General features: G+C 38.5%; 1 long non-coding RNA gene across 1 annotated transcript; it reads right to left on the bottom strand.

Moving 5' to 3' along the window:
* Positions 1–3601: 3601 nt before the first annotated feature.
* LOC141096551 (uncharacterized) lies at positions 3602–7797 on the bottom strand. Its single transcript, XR_012233711.1, has 3 exons — positions 7632–7797; positions 7170–7542; positions 3602–6875 (listed from the first exon to the last, which is right to left on the bottom strand). It is a non-coding gene; the product is annotated as an uncharacterized lncRNA (long non-coding RNA).
* Positions 7798–8503: the final 706 nt, after the last annotated feature.

The following is an 8503-nucleotide window of genomic DNA, read 5'->3' as shown; positions in this document are numbered from 1 at the left end:
TAAAGCAATACATTTGACATTTACACTGTCATTTTAGAAGTACATTCAATTACATTTTATTTATCACACTGCACTGCAGTTAATCAAATCAAAATATATATAATACAGGACAGTATAAAGTGTTACAAAAAGCGTTACATTCGTATATAACAATTTGTATATTTAATATTATAAATATATACATCACATTTCTTATATAATAATTTAATGCATTACAATTGAACAGAACCAATGTTACATAGTGAGCCACATGGACTGTAGTAATGGAACAGTACTTTTTTTAGGCATCAGTGGCCCTTGTGTGATACCTAATGGTGAGAAGTGTAAAGGACGGATCGCCCGACTGGGGGTGGATAGGGCTCGAGGATTATACACGCCATCAGTTTCATTCATGGGCATTTTTAATTTATCTAAATGGACTCTAGTTGCGGAATTGCCCACAACTGTGGATGGCATATTTAACTCGGCCATAGCGTGCATAAATGTATTCCAGCCCCTTGGTAAATTCCTGCCAGTTAGGGCATGGCTCTGAGTTGTGTTACGCACCAAATCCAGCATATTAGAGCCGGGTATTACAGTTCCTTTGAAAATAAACTCACTTTTATCATTCCACGATGTAATATTTGTGTTTTGCAACATCTTGTTTAGTAGAAGTTCTGCATTCTTTTTATATCGTTGATTTACATGACTTACAATTTCATTGACAGCGGGGCTTTTATCAACGGGTGAATTTGACAATTGTTGGTGATCAGATTCTGGAGTGTTAATGATCTTTAAAGTTGATAGCTCCTTAGCATCTTGTTTAGCATGAACCAAGTATCTTTGCAGTACATCACTATATTTTTTAATTTTCACGTCATCCGGCATGTCACGACGCTGTAAAATCTCACTAATTTCACCATCAAGACGTTGGATAACGCTTTGGCGAATGTCTGTGATAGGGGGCCGAAGTTTGATTAGCTCCTGCTTGGGAACAAGATACATTTTCTCGGTATGTTCCATTATTTGCCGGCAAGCAGGCTTGTTATTATTGGGATTGCAAAGCCTAAAAGAGGACCTATAAAGCCACCAGTCTGCTTCAGTAGCTGCTTCTTTTTCTTTACGCTGTGAGATTTATTACTCATGGATTTTATAGCTTTTCGCCACTTTTTTAGTATATTTTTTTGTCGCTCTTTCAGAGGGATTCGACCTTTTAAGATGTTTAATGCAATCTCCCCTATAGCTGTAATTAAATCATGACTCGCATTGCACAAAATAGATTTTCTGATAGAAGGTGGGGCTTTCACCAGTGTTTTTAAGAGCTTCCAGTTACGCCGTATTCTCTCCGACATCTTTACAACACTATGGTCGCAGTGTAGAATGTCTGATTTTGTTTAAAATTCACTTTTTAGAAGTATTTTTCTTTTGAACATACACAGCTGGTAACGCTGGAGGAAACAGGCCCGTCCTCAAGCGAAGATCCTCAGGGGTATCCGCTCTTAAGTCTAGCAACAAATACCCATAAGGCACCCGCGTGGCATCCTCAAAAGCTTCTAAGAAATAGCGTGTTTTTCCTGGATACATTTGTCGCGCTAGTGTTACAATTTGCAATTTATCCCGAGGGTTATTAAAAAGGACCATGTACTTTGTGTTTAAATTTATCGTGCGGCTTTTCTTTCCTTGACAAAATATGTTTTGTACCAGGTAGAAAATGCTGAGATTTCTGTGGTGGACATACTTGGTAAATGCTTTTTCTATTTCGCAGTTATCACTAGCACTCTCCATGAGATCGTCAACAATAGTCAAATTTACCTTTTCAGGAGGGAATAATTCATCATCTACGAATGTATGCGGCAGACCCTCCACAAATCTGATGAAGGGAAAAGAAAGAGAGATTTCATCATATAGTTTCTGCCAGCAGGAATAAAACCAAACAATATTATCAGGCTTATGAGAAAAATGAGTGTCAATATTATGTAACAATTGTTTTACAAAGTAACTTTTTCCAGAATTAGACGGGCCTGCTAGAATACACGAGAATGGATGCTGCAAACGTGGGTCCATCATGAGTCACAATTAATATCCAAATGGCACGGTGGTAAAATCGTCTAATAGGCTGCGCTTTGTGTAAACACACTTTTGGGTTTTTCGAAGAAGTCTTGTTTCAACGGACCAGAACTTTTTATTTTTCACAATGCCGGGCTGCTCTACGACAATACGTTTTTGCGTTTCAGAATCAGAATTACGCGGGTAGTCCAGAACAAGATCTTTTAGACTGCTGAAATTAATAGATTGAGCATTACCAACATTTAATGTTATTCCCTTCACTTTTAAGACAGTTTTACCGGTGTTGAGTTTGTATCCGTAGGTCTTTGGGCCTGCAGATACAAACTCAGTGATGTAAGTGTCATTAGGTATCTCACTGGTCAATTCCCCCAGGTAATCACCTAAAGGAGGACTCCACTCACCTTCTCTCTGCACAAAGATAACAGAATCAGTATCGTGATAAAGGCACCTTTCCTGCAGCCTGTCCAGCAGAGAGTAAAGCTCTAGTCTAGCATACGCTGTTGTAAAACAGGCTATAAAAATGTTTGTGTTCTTGTTGATGGTGTGGTGCCCTTCTGTATATTTCCAATCTATTGTTGCGGTTTCATCATCAATAAAATGCAACATCGAAACATCGTAATACGGTAAAAAAACATGTTGAAACAGTTCATCAGGATCGCTAATAATGCTGGTGCATGGTAAATTAGATTTCTGGGCAAACTTTCCCCATAAAGAATTTAAGAAAAGTTTGGAGATCTGTCTCTTAGCAGGGTTCTCTCCTATATTTTCAGAGCGTAATTGAACCCCTTCTTTTTCAAGAAAGGAATCAATGTACTGTTGTTTCTTACTGTCATCAGTGCACCAGCTAGGATAGCCTGAGGCCTCCTGCTTATCCCTAAGATGTAATTTAATGTACCGAGAAAACAGGCGGTCACTGGTTTTAGGAAAATCCCAAATTTCATAGATGTGGGCTATCCTATAGCCTTTCTCTATGGCCATCTCAAGCTCTATAGTGCACCATGTACCTGTCAGAGCCCGCTCTTCATCACTATGTGTACATTCCTCTGTCTGCGAATTTACAGAGCATGTGTAGCATAGAGGAAACAATAATTTTTTGTTGAGTTTTACCGGTAGAACAGGAAAAAATAAATCCCTCGGAGGGTAGACCTTGACTTTGGCAATTCCAAAGTATTTTTTAATGAACCCAAAATCCTCATAGATAATGTGTGGATGACCAATGGGATATGTTTTAGTTTTGTTTACAAAAGGATACAGGCTGGTGAAATCATAGTAATGTAGCGTCTCCCCAGGCTTCAGTTGGTGATAAAGTTTAATGGCATTAGTACGCCCCCCATAAAGAGCATCGCGGGGGTCTAAAGGGACTGGGAATTCCATTTGGAGAAGAAATGATTGAAGATTAGAATCTTTTTGAATCATTTCATTCCATTCATGTTCCCACAGGACTCTCACTGTGTAGCCACACCACTGCAGAAAACGTTTTTTCGCTAAAAAGGCATAATATAATTGACCATAGGAGGTGTTTGTGACCTTATTTGAATCGTATTCATTATAGCAGATTGGACACCCATGATAAAAACACCCCTGAAATTCGAATGCGATATGTCTCTCATTAACATAGGCATAACCGTCTAAAAAATATTTCCCAACTCGTTTTTCACCACCTCTTAAAGCATGTTGGATTGCTATGTTCTCTGTGTGGGATACATACATGAGCCACTGTATAGCGGGTGATGAAAACCGTTTTTGTGTCTTGTGATAATTATCACCCGGTAAAATGGCAATGGTCTTTTTTGGAAGAAATTTAAACCTGTACATTGACATACATACAGATGCAAGGGTTACGAGTTGAAAAGGATCAACACATCTGGACACTTCAATTTTTTTCTTTTCTTGCTTACAGTATATTTTAACATTTTTCTGCGTCATTTCCATGACACGCTCCCTGTAAAGTTCACATGAGTGTCTCAGAATCTCAACATCTTGTTTACAGTAAGACTTTAGTTCAGAATTAAAGTCAAAAGTTGTATTTTCCTGCGTCTCATACCACTCCATGAATTCCCCTTTCTCACTAGGTGACATGTACTCTACCCCATAATATTTTACAGCTGGTAGGGGGCCCACATAGTTTTGATTTTCTTCGGTGTTAAAAAAGTGGGGGAAATGTCCTTTTGAGCCTGAGAACCCCATAGCCTGTGGCATCTTACTAAGTTTCATCGGTATGAAATTTAGGGAGTCAATAAACCTCAGTTCCAAATCAGGCAGTGTTACACACAAGAGACGGCCACCTCGGGATATTAATTTCACACAGAGTTTTTCAGAAATCAGTTCCTTAACAATAAAGTATGCATCGTATCTTCCAGCATTGTGGGCTATAAACGTATATCCAGAAAATTTACCGGATGTAAAGAATTGCACAAAATCATGAGTTGCTGATTTACCTTCAAACTCCCAGGAGGGGCTACCATACAGCGTCGTAGCATAAATATAATTTGGGATGTGAGTACCTGTCTCCTGCATACATTCAAAGTCATAAAATATATATTGATCTGTCGCCTCCTTTGGTACATACCGGCGCATGTAACAAAGGTGCTCATCAAATTTATTTAAACGTCTGTGACAGACAGGACAGCGCAACCCTTTACATTTATGTTCAGAATCACTTTCTCTGGGGACAAAATGATGACATTTATCACAAAATATTTTAAGTCTGCAGAATGTTGAATTATCTGCAGATAAATGAGTGTGGAGGTCTAAGCACTCACTGGACCGACAAAACACACGACAAATTGGACAGCGAGGTGGCTGATCCGTGTCGGTTCTCTCCACACAACTCTCTCTTTGACAAGCCTTGCAAAAATATTGACACGAATGATTAAATTTGTGATGAAACAACGAATTGCATCTTTCACAAAAGTAATCCGCGCCGATAAAACCCTTCATATTTTTGATACCGTAGTAGTGATTATCATGATGCAATATGAAAATAGTTCTAGCACTAGGGGTATTACCTGTTTGAAAATATCGCCAGTCGCCCTGACTGTAGTATAATACTTTAATGTTGACACCCAGATGTTTCTCAAAAGCTTCAATATCACTAAAACTTATAAGCTGGTCCTCAGGGATGGCCAGGGCCGCGTGTATGGATTTAGCACAATTCAGTAAAACTGTATCACCAACATCGGTGTTGGTGATCAGGGCGCACACGCTAGCGGCAAAGCACAAATTTGTGCTGTAATTATTATAGTCGTAAAGCCATCGTTTCTTTTGCTTAATGATTTGACTACTCGCTATAGATTTCAGACGTCTTTTTATGCCGCCGCGTCTGTTTTTAATAATTGTTATGACTAATTTCAGGGAGCTGTTTGCTAAGCATTCAGCATTGCTTTGCAATGTGCGAGCTACGGCATTTAAGAATGCTTCAGAACTAAAATCCTCCCTTGTCTGTTTTGTAGTGAAAATGGGATCTAACGTGTCACCGCCTTCAAGCCTTAACTGAACAAAGTCTCCAGGGTCAATGTCTCTGATAACTCTGTCCAGTAAAGACTGAATGGCTCCATGCACAATGTTTAGGGCCTCTACGAATGATTGAATGCGGTCTAAATTTACAAATCTGAAATGATCAATATACATGCGAGCATTGAAATTGCGGACATCTCTTTGATGGTGATAAAAATGTTGTAAAAATACTGAATGATCTACGTCCTGTACATTATCATCAACATAACCATCAGATGCATCATCATGTCCATTTTCATCTATGTCCCGTACATTTTCATCAACATGACCGTCAGCTGCAACATCATGTACATTTTCAGCCTGTGTTTCAAGAGGCTCAAAGCTTTGAGCGATTGGAGACACATCGGGGCTAACACCCCTAGGGGGATCATGGCTGTGAAACGAGGGACTCTGTGCATGTATCAACAGCTGAGGGTTTTGTGTAGTTATCGGTCTGTGAGTTGGCTCTCGCAGGCTTCTAGCTGCTAGTGATCGTCTTGCGCTAATCAACAACCTTTGAGCGCGTTTAATTGTTCTCGATCTATAACCCCTTTGTGGAGATATTTTAGACAGTTTCTGCAGACCATAACCAACCAAGCCTAGTCACATTGAATTATGTTTATTTGATTTCACAAAGACTGATGGACCATCTGCACAGTCTCTTTGGAATGCATATAGCTCATCAACAATGTCAGGTGTTGGGGCTGCAGTTTGTAACCTTTCATAAGTGTCACAGAAATATTTAAGATGAGTAATAACGTTTTTGTAATTTAGGTACTGAGGCGCCATATCATGAAACACCTTATACTGTTCTTCAGGCCACCCAGGGGTAATTGGGGTATTATGTACTTTTTGTTTTTTACTTGCCCCCTGGGTCTGGGTTGATACTGTTCGTCTCTTTAAAGGATGTACAATTGCAAATTCATTAGACGTTCCTGCAAAAGTAATATCTGCAGGGTGTATAGTATGACACACACGTATATTGTCCAGATTAGAGGTCTTCTTACCCTCAGCAAGCTGATCAATTTCTCTGTTGATGGCTTCACGTTCAGCTTGTGCCACACCGTCCACGGAAATGATTGAATGTGTATTATTGGGTGCAGCTGAGGCGGCGTTATATTTTCGGGTCGAAGACTTCGGTACCGCCTTCCTAGGTTGCTTGCGTTTCAGAGGAATTTCTTCATCCGACAGAACAATGATTGGTGAAAGCGGAGTTGATCTCACTGCCGGATTAACTCTTTGTGGGGGGATCTGCGTTGGCCCGTAAGTACGCTCCTGCAGTACTTGAGGCTGCAGCAACGGCTGTGCATCTTTTTTTAGCATATTCTTTGTATCTAAAAGAAAAAGTTACATGTGTCAGATGTCCATGAAGCTTGAGTAACAATGGAAATGTTACATGTACCAGATAGTGAAGAAACACATATAAGTGTTTGTATAAAGATAGTATTTTAGGTTGTACCCCTTATGAGCAGGGGCCTCACTAATTTTGCTTTAATTATTGTTTTGATAACTGTTACTTATGCCTGGATGTCTAGGAAAAGCTGAATTATAAATCTCTGCAGAATATGTAAGCTCTAAATAAATAAAGATTATTATCATTATTACAGAAAAACGAAATATATACTTACAAGATTGTTCTGGGTATTGGTCTTCTGCACGCTCTGGGTTAATAGTCGTCTCACTATTCACCGTCAGTGGGATGTATGTATTTTCATTTGAATATAGCCTTTTTCTTGCCGCTCGTTTATCTGCCGTAAATAAAATAAAACTATTAGACATGCCTGAAATGATTTTCTTCACGATACTGATTATCTATTGTTTTCAAGCTCACAGTACCTTTTCGAAACAGCAGCGCCATATTTTTTGGTTTCCCGCTAGGCCTGATAGAAACCCTGGGTGCCCTAATCTTGAGCGATGTGTTTCGTGGTTTCCGCGGCTTTTTAGGATTGTTAGAAACCATGGGCCCATCAACATTATAGCATTCTTTCAAGTGTTGGTCACCTGTATAAGAAATTAGGGGAAATTTCATCCCTACATACATACGGACTCTTTTTTTTCAAAGAGATGTTACTTTTTCCATATGTTCTTACCTTTTTGATATGTTTGTTGCCTCCGCAGCGGATTCACCAGATTTAAAGGCTCTTCAGTAACATGGACGTTTTCTTGCTTATCGTCCGCTTGCAGCATCTCAGCATCTGTATGAGAAATTGTATTTAGTTTCACGTCTACATATGATTAAAGCAGTTATTATACAAATATACAGCTTACCAGTGATAGCATAATGTGAAGTTGCAGTACTTGATTCTCCGCCAGCATTAAAAGGTGCTAAAGGGTATGCATCTATGGAATCCAAAGTCTGAAGTAACTGAGGAAAGGCGCTGTTTAGTGACTCTTCTGAAAAAGAGCAAAATATTATATAATTAATATACAAAACAAAACTTTAATCAGATTGTCTAACACTCCGTTCATTATATTCAATATAAGACCTACCTAGTTGGTCGCATTGTGTGCTCGTAAGAAAAGGCTCGGCTTGTTCAAAATCGTAGGCTTCCATCTTAACTAAAATGATTTAAATTGAGAATACTATTATACTTTTAAAATTATTAACTATAACTATGCGGTGGGAAGTACTATAAAATAAATTATAATCTAAGTCTATGCCGAAGAAATACATTTTATATACTATATGATAATTGATACAAAAGGCAAATAAAATTATAGGTGAACATCAATTAAATAATTATACATCAAATAAATATTGTATTAAATATCTAAATTTCTTCTAAATGAGTAAATCTATTCTAAGGAAAATACAATTATATCCTATATAATAAATATTACTATACAGCAATTGACCACAATATTAATTAAATAATGTGTTAATACTTACTATTTTAAAGAGTAGAAGTTGCTGTCCAGTATAACAGGAATGGTGTCTCAGCCGCTGAATGTGTGTAAGGGC

The sequence above is a fragment of the Dendrobates tinctorius genome, unplaced genomic scaffold, assembly GCF_039654945.1.
Source record: "Dendrobates tinctorius isolate UK_male_01 unplaced genomic scaffold, ASM3965494v1 ptg000075l, whole genome shotgun sequence".
NCBI lineage: Eukaryota > Metazoa > Chordata > Amphibia > Anura > Dendrobatidae > Dendrobates > Dendrobates tinctorius.
The sequence above is the reverse complement of the archived record's forward strand: the minus strand, read 5'-3'. Positions and strand labels throughout refer to the sequence as shown.